The 16,048-nt window shown below is 45.6% G+C and overlaps 1 protein-coding gene across 3 annotated transcripts in view; it reads right to left on the reverse strand.

The window, feature by feature from the left end:
• LOC119456849 (uncharacterized) overlaps positions 1–10,276 on the reverse strand; it is a 56,244-nt gene extending 45,968 nt beyond the window's left edge. For 2 of the 3 annotated variants that reach the window (XM_049669418.1, XM_049669416.1), the window contains exons 1-2: positions 10,063–10,276; positions 3,021–3,254 (exon numbers count right to left, since the gene is read on the reverse strand). The gene's annotated coding sequence lies outside the window, so the exon portion shown is untranslated. The remainder of the gene's footprint in view (positions 1–3,020; positions 3,255–10,062) is intronic. The other variant, XM_049669417.1, reaches the window with a different exon arrangement.
• Positions 10,277–16,048: the final 5,772 nt, after the last annotated feature.

Here is a 16,048-nt window from a genome sequence, read left to right on the forward strand (position 1 = left end):
GTTCGCGAAGACAGCATTGAAGTCAGAAACGATGCAGGCTACTTTCCTGTCCAAACAAGATGGCGCTGAGCAGGATGCTTGGAAAGCCGACAGGAAGGTCGTCTGCGCACAAGAAAACATAGATATGCTTTCATGCACGCTTAATATAAGTCACATCGTGTTTGTCATAGGTGCGCAGGCGCAAGGACTTCAAATACAGAAATAATGTGTGCTTTTCTCGCCTTTTTCTTGCTGCCGCGAGGTGGCGTCTCGTCGCAGACACGTCTTTCATACGTTATCCAGACGCTTCGCAACTCCTTCCATTACAAGGCATCGAAGCTGTCTCGGCTGTTCCCTTAGCTGTCTACGTAGACAGTCTCCGATGCTGGCCAGAATTGGAAAACACCATATATATCTTACACCGTGGTCTTGCGCAACTATAGTGCAAGCTACCCCGATTTTTTTTATCCAGCGGCCGTGTAATTGCGCTCCCTCACTGTTTAGAGACGATTCATTCCGGCAAATTACGACATGAAAATAGCGCTGCACACAGAAGAGACAATACCACTATAGTCGATGACCACCCAAGAATGCGAAAGTTATGTGTGTAGAGATGTGTCTTCGTGTCATTGGTTTTAGGTGCGAACCTGAATGTCCTCGCAAATTTTATGAGGGATGCTGTTATTAGTGCTGAGCCAAAAGACTTAAACTTGCAACGCCAACTTTTTATTTCCCGGTTAGCCAAGCTTTCACATTAACAGGGCAATGTGATTAAGCTGTGAGCGGAATCCATCTAACTCGGCTCTCTTTCAGAGGTGAGAGATAGAGAGATTGTGGTTGTAAAGAGGGAGAGGCAAAAGCAAGGTCAGTACCAGCGACTGCTCTATTTTTACAGCGAAGCTGTTTATGCGGACCCTGTGCCGTCGTTGTCAGACTTCTCTACAAAGGGGCCACGTGACCTAGCGGGAGAGGAGAGGAAAGGAAGAGCTCAAATAGCATTGAAAAAATAGAGGAGGCGCTGGCAGTACAGCTTTGGGGGCAGCGCTTGTTTGTAGTTGTTGAGTGGTCATCAATAATAGGGTGGTACAATAGGAGCAACTGCACACTATATACTCGACAAGCGTTTACAGAAATTATTGTTTGAAGTTCAGGCGTTGTACGCAACGAACTAATTGGCATACGAATGTACATAACTTCTTTAAAAAAAGCATATTTCAACATAGGACGATACGACTTAAAAGTAGTTAAGTATCTGTGAAACTGTCGTTGCAGCCGTGGATAGGAGCATTGCTAACATACGCTATCTTAATTAAAAAGCCTCCGTGCTTGTTCAGAGTTAATGTACAGATAACGCCTGCATATATGACTATAATTATGATAAACCGTAATAGAAATGCATAGCGACAAAGTTTGTTGGGCTTCCTTCATATTCTTTAAGCTAAATTTTTTAATCTAAACGTGAATATATCCCTGTTGATATGTATGCATTAATTATAGTTTATATGCATACATGAAAATTTATGCAAGGAGAAACCTCGTGCGGGATTTCTTACTGAGAGCACTGGGATGCCCCGACCGCCTACAACGTCAACATGACCAACCTTATCATTCAGGACATGGGTTCAAGTGAACTCTCAATACAATGGTGTGTGTCTGGTGCGGGGAAGGGTGCGGCTGTTCACGCATATTATGTGCATTTACTACATAGCCCGTGCGGACACTTCTATGTGCAATCGTCCACATTATATAGTTCCTCGGTCATTAGTACAAGTGTTCTTTACATCATTGATATATATATCTTTTTTTCCTAATACGCTTTAAGACAGTGATCCTCCACTTAATATGATCACATCTAGGAGGACTATATTAAATAAAGATTGTCGCTGGAAACAAAATGTGAGAAAAAGGACGTTATCAGGGTACGGTGACTCGGTACTCCTTACGGTATGTTTCCGGCGGAAATGGGGAGCTATTTGTCGTCGAAAAGATAGTGGTAATATTCGTAACTTATTTACCAGCAATAAAGTCTGCCTGTTAGAGTTTCTCATTTGCATATTACAGGTCAGTGCTGAGCTTTTGGCCATACGAGACACAACAAACTTGGGGACAGCTGCTTCCACGTCGCCAGAACCGGTTATAATAATACGCACTGACTCCACCTCGGCCATAAAGGAGATTCGGAAGGTATACAAGCCCCACCCTGTCGCAGACGAAATACACCGAATGACTGCACAGATGCCCGGTCAGATTCGGATACAGTGGATTCCATGGGACACTATTTCTGCTCACATACAAGCTAACAGCGCCACCCACAGTGAGCTGCCACTAGCTGTGGAAGCACCTTTCCCAAGTGACCTCGACGGTGATTTCTTCCACCGCAAAGAGATTCTCCGCCGCAACACACAAGATTTAATTTCACCGTGTGGTTCAAACCTCCCAGGCGGCCTTACACGATAGGAGGAGGTGGTGTTGCGGAGACTCCGTATGGGGGTGGCACATACCCCATCGGTCACCTATGCCTGGCCACAACACCTCCGTGGACCATTTGCGGATACCTGTCCATATTTCCCAGCTCGAGCGTCCGCGGCTACAATCAAACACCTGTTGTGGACATGCCCTGGTCTAAACCAGGTACGACGGCGCTACCTGCAAAGAGTGGGTCTTCATCCTACGCGACCACCGGACTATGATTCATGGCTCTATGGAAGCAACCATCGAGCACTATTAATGTTCATCGCCAAAACCGGCCGACATTTCTATATTTAATAGTTTATGCCGTTGGGCGAACTTTCGAAAAAAAAAATTAAATGTACATGAACGGGGAAGCATGGTGTCGCAAATCAAGGGCCAAAAGATTCAGCGTTTTATTTATCAGTGTAAGACTAGCACTTGAACGGGGGAAACTAAGGTTCTCGAAAATGGAGTAAATAATGGGCCAAGCATATGCGTTCACAGAAAGGGATTTCCAGCACACCCGTTTTTCTAAAGGTGTAGCGCGATTGCACCGGGAAGAGAACCTGATCTCCACATAGACATCTTACAGTTTACTGCCATGGCGATGACGAGAGGCTTGCCGGAGTGCTCGGCGTTTATGGCCCACACGTCGCAGTACATGTTGCGGGCTGGATAGTGAGCTTCATCGGGTGTCGTGTCCCACTGTTTTGACGTTAGCAGATCCCTGAGGTAGAAGTAGTGCCATCCATCTTTTGTCACCAGCGGACCGAAGATATCGCCTTTCGGCTTCGTCCCAATTAAGTCGCATGTTGCATTGTGGACTGAAAAAAAAAGTCACAGCAGGTGACAATGAATCAATCAATCATTAAACGTGCCCAGGAGCAGCCCTAAAGTCCGAGTACTGGGGCGCGCTAAAAAAAGTACAACTAGAAATACAGGGCAAAATATGAAATAGAAAGTGACAATTGTGAAAAGCAACAGTTTACAATCAACCAAAGCCAAGGTGAAACCACGACAGAAAGGCAGAAAAAAACACGAACAATGTGCGAAAGTCAACAAAAATAAATTTATCTATCCAGCTTACGTGCCCAGGAAGAGACACCTGGGCGTAATATTTGCACACAACAAAGGACATAGAAAGCTGCTAAAACAAGCTGCTATCTATCGACGAAGGTAACGTAAACCGAAAACGAGCTGAAGATTAGTGAGCAAGGGAGCGTGAACAAAGAAAGGGGAAACGATTGATGTAAAATACTTGTAAATGCAATGCACCAAGAACATAAAATGTAAGAGAAAAAAAGAAAAACAGAAAAAAAGCAGCTCACACAATAGACATATCGCCGGGCAAACTAAAAACGTACTAAATCACACGGCGAAAGAGAGCACCTACCTATACTGAGGAAACCTATAGCGCACGATAATACGAAGTTGTGACCAGAATGATGAAAGCGACTGATGGCAAATATAAAGATGAGCGAAATTGGTATTGTACACATTTTGAATTCTGTACACAGGTGAATGTTTCCTGCGACAAGTAGGAATGAAGAATGATTGGTGCTCCCTTGTGACCTTCTGTGAAATCGGAAGTGCGACATAATTTGGCAGCTCAACCCCATACAGGTTTCTGTCAAGGAGCTTATACAAATACAGAAGGTCTGCGCGTATATGTCGGCAGGTAAGGGATAGTAGTGAGGGTAAAGTGCAAGCCTTACAAGATTAATCATGAGATAGAGAAAAGTCATAAGGGAAAGGCAGGGAGGTTAACCAGGCTGAGCCCGGTAGGCTACCCTGCACTGGGGAAGGGGTAGAAGGGATTGAAAGAGGAGAGGGAAGAGAGAAGTTCACAGTTCACACCTTGTACATTTACAGTCAAGCGTTCATCGCTAAGTTACGTCACAGGTGGTCATACAGGCTTGTGCACTTCAAAAAGCGCAGCAGCGCCTTTGTAGCCCTTTACATAGAAGACGCTCGAGGCCACGGGCCCAAGATCTTCTCCTCCGTAAAAGGCCTGTCGTCTAAGTGCCCCAAAGCAGTCCGAAGGGCCGTCCTCTCTTCTTCGTATCTAGGGCAGTCACATAAGAGATGTCTGGTGGTTTCCTCAACACCACATGTGCTGCAGTTGGCACTGTCCGCCATTCCAATTAGGAATGAATAGGAGTTCGTAAAATAAACTCCTAATCGCAGGCGGCACAGTAAGGTTTCTTCATGTCGTTTAAAACCGGGTAAAAGTCGTAATTGCATCTGTGGTTTTATGGCATATAGGCGCCAGTTGGTAAACTCTGGTGTATGCAATTTTCTTAGAGTTATAGTATGGGCAAGACTGCTGAGGTGCCGCGCTGCATATGTTCTTGACAATGGTATTGGGATTCTTTCATATTCGTCATGTGCTTCACGGGCAGCTTTGTCGGCACATTCATTGCCATTGATGTTGCAGTGCCCAGGTAGCCACTGAAATACAATGTCGTGGCCTCTGACCACCGCTTGATGGTAGCGTACTCGTATCTCTGCTACCAATTGTTCATGTGGGCTGCGGCGCAGAGCTGATAAAAGTGACTGTAGGGCTGCCTTTGAGTGACAGAATATAGCCCAATTATTTGGTGATTGTTCGTGCACATAAAGCACTGCGCTACGGAGGGCGGCAAGTTCAGACCCTGTCGATGTAGTAACGTGGCTGATCTTGAACTTCTTGCAGAAAGATTAATCAATGCCAGTGCCAGAACGATGGTGGTAAATTGCTATGAAATGTGTTCTGAAAAAAATTTAATGAAGGGTTTTACGTGCAAAAACCATGATCTGATTATGACGCACGCCGTAGTGGGGGACTCCGCAATTATTTGGACCACCTGGGGTTCTTTAACGTGCACCTCAATCTAAATGCACGGATGTTTTCGCATTTCGCCCCCACCGAAATGCGGCCCCCCGTGGCCGAGATTTGATGCCACCACCTCGTGCTTTGCAGTCCAACATCATAGCCACTAAACAACCACGGCTGAACGTTTTATGGTCTATGACTGTGGGATTTGGAAGTTTCATTCCGCACTATTGATGCGTATTCGAGTTGGGGAAGTGTTACGGGCCGAGGTTCGGGGGCACCTTTTAACAGCGTCTGCTTGGAGCTCGAGCCAGGCTGACCATCGGAGAGGGTCCTGGCAAGAAAGACGAGGCGACGTAAAAACAAGTAACAGAGTTTAACACATGGTTACGAGTGAGCGGTGTGCTCACTCGTAACCACGTAACGTACAAGAAAAAAAGTTGTCGCAGTTTCACCTGAAAGGCGAAGCATCAATTGCGATAGCAAATTTGAAGAGAGCTATAGGGAGTAATGATAGCAGCTTTATCAGCTGTATAAACTTGGACATGCAGCAGCACCGGCAACACGCAGAACTGTTGTCGACGCCGCCGGCGTTTTGCCCGCGTTCGCTCAAAATGCGTGCGGCGTTGGTGACTGTTGCCGGAGCCTCTGCTATAAATAGGCACTTGGTGCCGCAGCTAATCGTCGCCTCCCTTCCCTGCCCCTCCCCCCCCCCCCCTCCCCCACAGCCTTTCGCGCGTCGGAAGAAGGTACGTTTACTCTACATATATGGAACGGACAGGAAGTCCGCGAAGTGCAAACCCTAAATATTCTGGGGATATGGATTCAACCGAAAGCCAACGCGGAGCATGCGATACGGTTGCTAAAGGGCACGGTGATGAATGTGGCGAAAATGATCCGCAGGGTCACGCGCAGTAGAGAAGGCTTTTCGGAGGACGAGACAATTAGACTAGTGCACGCTTTTGTCATCAGTCGAGTCACGTATAGCATCCCGTACTTAAACACCACCGCACAAGAGATTAAACAGTTGGACATTATAATACGACGAGCATATAAGGGTGCCCTTGGGCTCCCTCAGAGCACCAGCACGGAACGAATGGAGAAGCTAGGGGTGTACAACACCTTCGAAGAACACGCAGCGGCCGTTTTCTTGTCTCAGAGAGAGAGGTTAGGCAAAACCAAACAAGGGAGAACTGTTCTAAACAGACTGGGGTATGCACCTCGACCGTTTTATAGCACAGACGATACATCACTTCTCGATAGGGAAATTCGGGCACGTATATGCGTAGCACCAATCCCAAAAAATATGAGCCCGAAGTACCACGGGGGAAGGCGAGAGGCTCGGGTGCGAGCATTGCGAAGGAGTTTCGAAGGCAAGCCGGACGTCTACTACACGGACGCAAGTTACTCTGGATGTGGCATACACATCGCAGTCGCCACGTGTCAGGAACGGGTAGTAGGGGCATCAGTAAAAACCGCATGTACGGCAACCGCTGAGGCGACCGCGGTAGCTTTAGCTTTGAAGGACGCTGAATGCAGAGGGACATCCGCGGCTGTCATCACCGACTCACAGGCGGCGTGTCGCCTCTTCCTGTCAGGGGCGGTACCCCGGGCGGTGATTAGGATCATAGGCAATAAGCTATGTAATTTTCACAGCCTCACGTGGTGCCCGGCACACGAAGGCATGGAGGGAAATACGAGGGTGGACCGATTAGCTCGAGTACTAAATATCCGAGCGGCGGACCAGCCACGTAGGGACTTTCCAACGACTGCGAGAGATATCTTGGAACAACAAAGAGAGGAAAGACGGGAGTTCGGCAGGCCCCATCCAAAATTGACCAGACGGCAAGCGATGGACTGGCGCCGACTCCAAACGAACACTTATCCTAATCTACACAAGCTAAGACAAATACATGGCGAAGCGTACGCAGACAAATGTCCGTGGTGTGGCGAAAAGCCTACATTGCCACACATCACACTCATATGCGCGAGAAGACCTCCACAAGCGAACACACACAAATTTACTAAACAACACTTTCTAAGGCAGTGGGAGGCATGGCTTGCGGACGAGGAACAGGACAGTCAGCTGGCTCTCCTGGACCAAGCCCAGCGAGCCGCTCAAGCCAGTGGGGCCCTGGACTAGGGGCTCCACCCACATTTTTCTTGTTTTTTTGCCTTTCCCCATTAAAGTTTACTCTCTCTCTCTACATATATGGTGATTGTAGAGGAGGAAAGAGACGCCTACTTCTGCAGCCCTTAAGGGAGCACAGCGCAGAACGCGCGTTTGTTCTCCGCCGTGCGTTCACTCCCCGTGAAAGCGCGCGTCCCTCGCGCCCTTTCTCTCGCACATACAGCGTTCGGCGGCGCGCGGCGACGATTTCATCTCCATTGACGTCATACGGAACCTCACGGCGACGGCGACGGCGACGCCGACGGCAGAAATCTGCTTTTGAGTGTCCATATAATTGCTATCGCAATAAAAGTTCAGCGTGCATGTAACCTGCACGCCAGGGCAAAGCAAAAGTGTTCTTCACGTGGCTGCTGGCTGGCCTTCTTATACCCGCCACCATCCGGGCACTTTCTCCCTTACTTCTCCCCTAATGCAGGCTAGGGCAATCCAAAGGTTAGCATAAATGATAGGCGAACGGAGCCGTGTGAATGTCCTCAGCGGGGGAGCAACGTTGATGGCTGGACGACAGGTTTTGTCTCGGACCCTCGCGAATAACACGTCGATTCATGTTGACGAGTGAGAGCGTTCGGCACGCCGATCACCATGCATGCGTTTGCACAAGTTCCGAGCATGGTCGATCTGGGTGCATCGTAACAGAAGACATATAGCTGCTATGTCTATCAAATATAGGAGTGGGAGATTTGAAGAATTCGCATGAGAGCCGGCAAACAGAACCTAGAGAGCGCCGACCACGCATAGCAAGGCGTTCAGTGTGAGATGAAAAGCTTAACGAGTCCGCAAGTACGGAGAAGCAGCCTGCAGTGTTTATTTTTGCATCTAGCCTTTCTGTGATAATTTCACCACAATAAATTTCTATATTTTGGTTTTGTACATCTGGGCATCTGTAATACGAGGAATTCCTGGGGCAACTTTCCAAATGGTTCTTCAGATATGTATCACCACAATCAGCTGGTATGCGAAGAAGCGCTCTGAAAATACCAGTATTTTCAGCGGGGGCTTTGCTTAAATCCATAGGACCACTGTCGCTATAGCCACGGAGAGCCAGACCTTGTCGCCCCCCAAAAAAGAACTGTCTCAATTATGGGCCGTTAACTTTCTACTGTTTTCTCTTATTTTACTTTGCATGCCTTGATCCAGCTGATCGATCACAATGGGCGCGCTTCCTGGAAATGTTTGGAGAAAATTATCAGCTACAAGCTGACAGTCACGCTGATATTTAGTATTTTCGTGTGTGGAAGATTGCGAGCGCGTGCTTCCATTTCTGGAATGGCTTTAACAAGAGGGCTCTCCAGTGCGCGCATGTTGGCCCAAGTTTAAAGAAAAATTAAACCCATAAAGTTCCAGAATTTTGAAAATCTAAAGCATGCCTTTGGAAATGTCAGCGCACCTTTCGAGTCAAGAGTTTATGAGAGCTTTTTACCCATAAAGTTTCGGAATTGAAATCCATGCGCTCCGTAGATTCCGCGACCACTGCGAGATGCCGCGACGCGCCCGCTCGCTATCGAAAAGCCCTCGAAACTTTGTGCTCGGATGGGGCTCCTTGCGTTATGTGACTCCAGGTACATGGGCGTTGTCACGAAATCCAGCCCGAGTTCGCAACGTTCGTTCCGAAATGTCTTTTCGAGCATGCATGAAAAAGACATTGTAAATAAAATCAAGAATGATTCCCGGCGCCGGTGGTTCAAGACAGCACGAAAAAATTTCGGGGGGCTGAAGCCCCATCAGCCCGCCCTCCCCTGGCTACGCCCCTGCATAAAGCTTCCCATCACTGCGTTACACAATGGCAAATAAGCGTTTAGAAAATGCATTACACATGTGCCAATCTCCGTTTGTGGGGTGAAGCATGCGCCTCAATGCCATTTATCCCTGACTATCGCGATATAACCACCATAATCATACACATGTACAGCCACATTCAAAAATGCTTTCAGAGTACCTTCAGTGTAGGAGAACATTTAATGCCGCACTTCTTTGCTTTTATATGTAATTACTCATGAGAGAACGTTTTACAGTTATCCACTGAATCTAAAATCTGAGCCCAATGTTTTCTAATGAATACAGCAATGTTTGTGGTAGGAACGCAGTTTTTAGTTGATTCTGAGCCACATAGTCCCTTTGTAGGAAAGCTTGAATTAACATGCTTTACTAACATCACACATGTGGTTTCTTAAATGTTTCCTGCGAAAGGGGATGACCAAACCAATATAAACTTTTGGAAAGATAGCAACGAAATTCATTCGGTTTCGGTTGGATCTAATCTCACGATAACTGCTCTGTGCTCCTTAAAACAGGACCCAGGTCAGGCGACACACTCATTATAATGCGTGTCAAAACAGAGCACTCGGACAAGGAAAAAGACAAGGAAAGGCCTGCGGTGATACAACAGCGGGAAAACAAACTAGACTCCTCCGCCTCCGACGGGAGACATTATACAACCAGTCGCTGAAGAAAACACTTGCGATTCCAGCTGACACGCGCTGTCGTAGACTCTAAGACATGCCGATAAACCGAGACTATTAAATCCTTGCTAAGAAAAACGCATCTTGGGCGTCGAGGAAGTAAACCCATCATACGAATTGCCACAATTAGTCGACTCTCGAAGAAAAAAAGATCGACATATTCTTACCTGATGACGTATGAAGAAAGGTCTGTCTGGTTTCAATGTCTTGAAAGTAGGTGAACGTTTTGTTAGCTGAGTGAATTCTGAGTGCCGCTCTGAGATTCGTGCTGTCGTAGAGTTCCTCGAAGAACATTATTTCTTTGACGGCGGAGTCCTCGCTCGGCCTCATCCTGATGATCTCGCCGAGTGCCCGAAATGAACCATTGTAAAACTGGGGGGGATTGGCCTGCGCGAATCAAACAAATTTTTCGCATACACACGCGCCTGCTACTTGCACGCAAACAGGCACACACACAGACACACACACGCACTCACGACTGCAACTATTGAGGGTGTAGTCTCGACAGGTCAAGCAGTACTACGTTCCCAACTCTTGGGAAACGTTTTAGGCGACGGTGCTAGTAATGTCCGCGTCATCAAATAATCCAGCTCAAGCACAAGGATTATGCTATCTGCCACAGGCGATTTCTAAAGATTCAGGGAAACTTCAAAATGATCACTCCATATATCGGCACTGTTATGAACACGCAAATAATAGTGGTCTAAGTAGTGCCCAGAAAGGGGGTGCTTTATGAATAGAATCGCCGCTTACATGAGCCGATTAATCTTTTTCAGAGCATCACAACCCTTTTACTAGAGGCCATGCTCATTTGTACCCTACTCAGAATGACAAATATAAAATTTACCTCGGAAGTTATGCGAATGGTTACCTTACCTAACTAACACCGTTCAGTACTTCTGGTAAATTTCCAAACAATGCGGCGATCACTAATGACAGAAGACGAGAGTAGGTTTAAACATTTTGTAGGGTTCATTTTTGCAAACAGGTGATTCTATCGACATATTAAGCCAACACCACCACAAAATCTACTGCATAAACAGGGACTCCGTGATATTCTTAAGGAAACACAACTACGATGGTTGAAAACGGAAAGGAGGTTTAAGTGCTCTAAGCAGGATACGATAAGCCCTGTGTCAGCATCTGATACCTTGTTTCTCGATCGTATCAAACAACTAATGGATTGAACACATTTGCTGTCAGCGAGTTATGGTCGCCCCAGATGCTAAATAACGCATTGTTAGCTGTAATTTGAACACTCAGGAAGAAAAGTGCCACCGCCGACTACAAAGCTTGTATTAAGGCGACAGCGTTTATGGCCCCGTGTCGCAGAAAATGCGGCGTCGGCAACCGGCGTGTGATCGCGGGTGGCGGGGAAAATCATCCTACCACAGCGACCGCGCAGGCCATCCACGTGGTGGAAGGTTTTGGTGAACAAAAATGGAATTTCTCACAGCGAAATCCGTCAGAAAAAATGGTAGAGTACGAGTTTACCATTCGGCGTCGGATTCTCCGTCGGATTGTTTACCAATCGGCGTCGGGTTGTAATTGGAATGTACGAGAAAACCTAATTCTGCTACGAGGGAACTCAAAACACAAACCCCTTTTCCAGCATTTCTACCAGACTTGCGCGTGTCGGGGCAATAATAACAATAATAAAATAAACAAAAACCATAATAAATAAAAACAATACTAAAATAATAAACAATGTGCTAGGGCCTTCAGATTTTATTATGAGACCACTTACATGGCCCCTGGAAAAATGTCTTTCCAGCAATGCATTTCAGTTTAAAGGTGAAGCCGACTATAAGGGGATCGGTGTAAGCTTGGTCTTTGGAAGCTGGCTTTCCCACGTTCAGTGTTGCAGTGACTGAAGCCTACTTCCCGTATGCGAACGATGCGATGCGAACAGGTCCCGATAACGCTATCGCGTTCTACTGTTAAAGGCGAAGCTTAAGCGTCCTCCAATTTTTGATACCGTAGTTTAATGTGAATGTGGGAATACAGCACTTGTTATGACACACACACACACACGCACACACACACACACACACACACACACACACACACACACACATAAGGATGCCGCGGTTCCGACTAACGATTTGGGGTGCAGCAGAGGCCGCTCTGCCAATTTCGCAAGGCGAGAAGTATGCTCCAACAAAACGAGTTGTATGCCAGCACAAGTTTTTTACCATTACGCAACTGTTACGCGATCTCTACGCTGCAAACTCTTTCTGCGATGGCGTAGGAACGATTGTTAGATTTTTTTCTCACCTCTCTCTGCTTCTATTCAAGGGAGAAAATTTTGACTACTGCTTCGCCAATGTGGCTTTGGATGTGACTATTCCTTTACATTTTCTTCAGCGGCAGGTATAACAGCTTATAATAAACCTTCGATCTGCATCTCAATTGTAGGTCACTCTTTATCCAGTGTGAGTTTGGTTTACGGTCTCTGTTGCCCTTAACAATGAATCTAAGCTATGTCTCCGCTGCCTCGTAAGACGAGATAGCAGCTTCGATTAGGCGTGAACAAATCGAAGTCGTGGAACATTTCTTTGTTTATTGAACATGCTGCGTTGTTCATTCCGAACATAAAACGGTTACTTGGAGCAACATTTCTACAATTGTTTGTGAGTTGTAGCGCTGGCTAACACTCCCAGGGTTAGTTTCTTTATTTTATTTATTTACTCATATACCCTAAAGGCCCATTTGAGCACAACATAGGGGGGGGGGGGGCAGTTACAATTACAAACGTGTAAAAAAAAACATGGGCAAGATACAGTGACTCTATTATATACAGGAAGAATAACATACGCAAGTAAGTACTCAACACAGAAATAATCACACATTTAAGAAAATCTTCAACTGGTTAACAAAAACATCAAGGTTAATGGCAGGTACAATGTCCCTCGGGAGTTTATGCCAATGATATATTGCCAAAAGTAATGGTGATTGAGGATACAGATTAGTGCGAATAAAAAAGGGTTGCACTTTAAATGGGTGATCAAAACGCTGAAAAATACTATGAGCTGCATTGATGTGAGATTCGCGGAACAGGGATTTACTATGATAAAGCACGTGAAAATGTGATAACAACGTTATTAATCGGTGGTTTTGAAGAGATGGCAATGAAAGTGATTCCTTTATATCCGTAACACTGTAGCTGCGCGAGTATTTCGTTGTGATATATCTTGCTGATTTATTTCGTATTGCTTCGAGGTGGTCGATCAGATAGGTTTGATGCGCATTCCAAGTAATGGATGCGTTCTCTACCTTTGAACGAACAGGCGTAGTGTGTGCTAATAACTTAGTAGCAGAGTTCGCAAACTATGAGTTACGTTTAATGAAGCCGAGTGTTTTGGATACCTTACTGGTTATGGTATTAATGTGCTCGTTCCAAGATAAATCAGATAATAAATGGACTCCGAGATATTTAAATGTGGATACTTTCTCAACAGGAATTCCATGAATTGTGTAGTAGCTCAATTCCGGGTTATGTGCTCTCGTGAACATCATGGCCTTAGTTTTAGACATGTTAATTTCCATTTGCCACTGGCAACACCAAAATGCGAGTTAATCGAGGTCTACCTGTAATGAGTTCTCGTCTTCGGCGTTACTAATTCGTCTATAGATAATACAGTCGTCAGTGAATAACCTGATAGTAGAAGATAAAGTGTTTCCTATGTCGCTAACGTAGATCAGAAACAATATTGGACCCAGGACCGAACCCTGTGGAACACCGGATTTTACATGCGAAAGTGAAGATGAGTACCCGTTCACGTAGATTGATTTACTTCGGTTGATTAAAAAAATTAGTTATTCAATTTATAATCCTACTGTTTATATTAAGGTTCATTAGCTTCATTAATAAACGAATGTGCGGAACTTTGTCAAATGCTTTTTTGCAATGTCTATATATATAGCATCAATTTTTAGTCCACCATGAACGGCTTCGTGGAAATCAGTTATAAATTCGAATAGTTGAGTTTCACAGGAACGACACGAAGGAAACCATGCTGATTGCTAGAGAAGAAATTGTGATCTGTTAGTTGTCTAGTTGTAAAACATAAATACCCCCGAAAGTGGATGGGAAAACGGCACCGCGGTAGCTCAATGGTAAGAGCATCGCCCGCGTAATGCGAAGATATGGGATCATTACCCACCTGCGGACAGTTGCTTTTTTCACTCATTTTCATTTTCATTTCCATTAATTTATCATTTCTTTGATTCAATTAGTACGCACAAGTAAGTTCCCCTATGTTGTCCTTGGTGTGATTGTTTATTGGCTCCTCATGATTACATATATGTGAAGTGCACGGTGTAAGAATAAGCAAGAGAGGTGCTGCGACTCTCCCCACAACGCACGCGAAAGCGCCGCCCGCTCGCGTCCAGATTATGTGCGGCTTGGTTACAGCTGGTTCGGCGCTGTCGTAGAGGGCGCTGCGGAATGCAGTCCCAGCCTCGGCAGCAAGGCGCGTGCTGCCGCTGCTTCGTCTTCCGGCTTGCATGTGCGGCCGCGCTGTTTTGAAGGCACGATTGTTGTTCGCGTGCGTCTCATGAGCTTGTGCTTGGGTATTGTCGCCACGGGCCCTTGACAAAGGCGGCAGCGGCCTTCTGAGGGGCGTTGGAAATGGCTAGAAAGTGCTTCTTTCCGAACTGCAATTCTGGATACCTGACTTGTGCGGAGCGTGTGCCTTTATTCAAAGCGCCGTCCGATAGCGGTCGTCTAGAGCAGTGGCGCCGTGCAAATCTGAGGGCAGACCGAACTCTAATGCCTACCGACCATGTCTGCACCAACCATTTTTCAGAGGATACGATATCGACGGCATGTTACGCGGAGCGCTCGATAAAAGGATTCCCACCTTATTTCCGAACTTTCCAAAGAACCTCACACGGTCAAGTAAACCTCGAAAGCCGCTGGGGAAGAGAGAACCTCCTGTGTGCCACAGCAGTTTGTGCAAATTTTGCGACATGTACAAGATATATACTGGGTGGTTTACTATCATGCACCAAGATTTAAAAATATGTAAATGTAATGTAGCTGGACAGATCCAAGGTAATGTTGTCTGCCGTCGCTTGGAGATACTGAGATTATTTTTTTTGTATTCCGCTTAATTACATAATTATTTTCATAAATGACTAATCATCTTTTTAATGCTATAATTGGATAAAAAGTGTGAACGAGAGAATTGTACAGCAGCATGGAAAACTCCCAGTATAGCTTTCTGTTGCTCAATACGTGATACATAAGTGTTTTCCGAGCGTGAACGAAACCCGCGAATACAGCAATATTGCCGCGCGAGTGGCCGCTCGAGGCACTTTGCGTGTATTCGTGAGCTTCTTTCATGCTTGGAAAAACACTTCTACGTAGCGCGTATTGAGCAATAGAAAGCTTTATCGGGAGGCTTTCATGTTGCTCTTCAATTTTCTCATTAACACTTTTAATCTAATCATAATATTTGAGAAGATCAATAAATAAGACTAATTATCTAATTAGGCAGAATGTAAAAAATAATTCAGTATCTCCAAGGGACGGCAACAACATTACTATGGTTCTGTCCAGCTACGTGACATTTGCATATTTTTAAATCTTTGTGCACCCATGTAAAATACTGCTGTTTTCTGTGCCTGATTTTCACATTTGTTCCATCCTGGCTACTGAATTTTTTTTACAATGCGCGTGCGGTGTATATTACACGCTTGCATGTCTTTATGTAACATTTTCCATTGTGGGATTGTATGAGACCGCAAGCTTCTGGGATGGTTATCCCCTATTAAAATTATCGAGCAGCTTCTTGCACAAGTTTTTTCGTATTGTGTCTATGTAAAAAAAAAAAGGTCTATGGGATTATTGTGTGGTAGGTGTAAGTGTGGACAGGCTAAAGCATGCACTGTCAAACACGCTTACATTGGCACATTCTCATATGCAATTTAAGAAAAAAGAAAGTCACCTCTTTTTTTTAGATCTTCCAAGAGTCACTCAGTCCTCAATGGACGAAAGCTCAATGAATAATATACACGGTCTATGTTAAGTGGAATTGGAATAAAAAAGGCATTTGGTCAGGTTTTCATCAGTAAACTGTGGTAGTGATGCTCTAATCCAAGATAGACGCCTGCCTTCGTCCCGCCTAATAAATTTCCATTTGAAAG

This window comes from Dermacentor silvarum, chromosome 6 (assembly GCF_013339745.2).
Source record: "Dermacentor silvarum isolate Dsil-2018 chromosome 6, BIME_Dsil_1.4, whole genome shotgun sequence".
NCBI lineage: Eukaryota > Metazoa > Arthropoda > Arachnida > Ixodida > Ixodidae > Dermacentor > Dermacentor silvarum.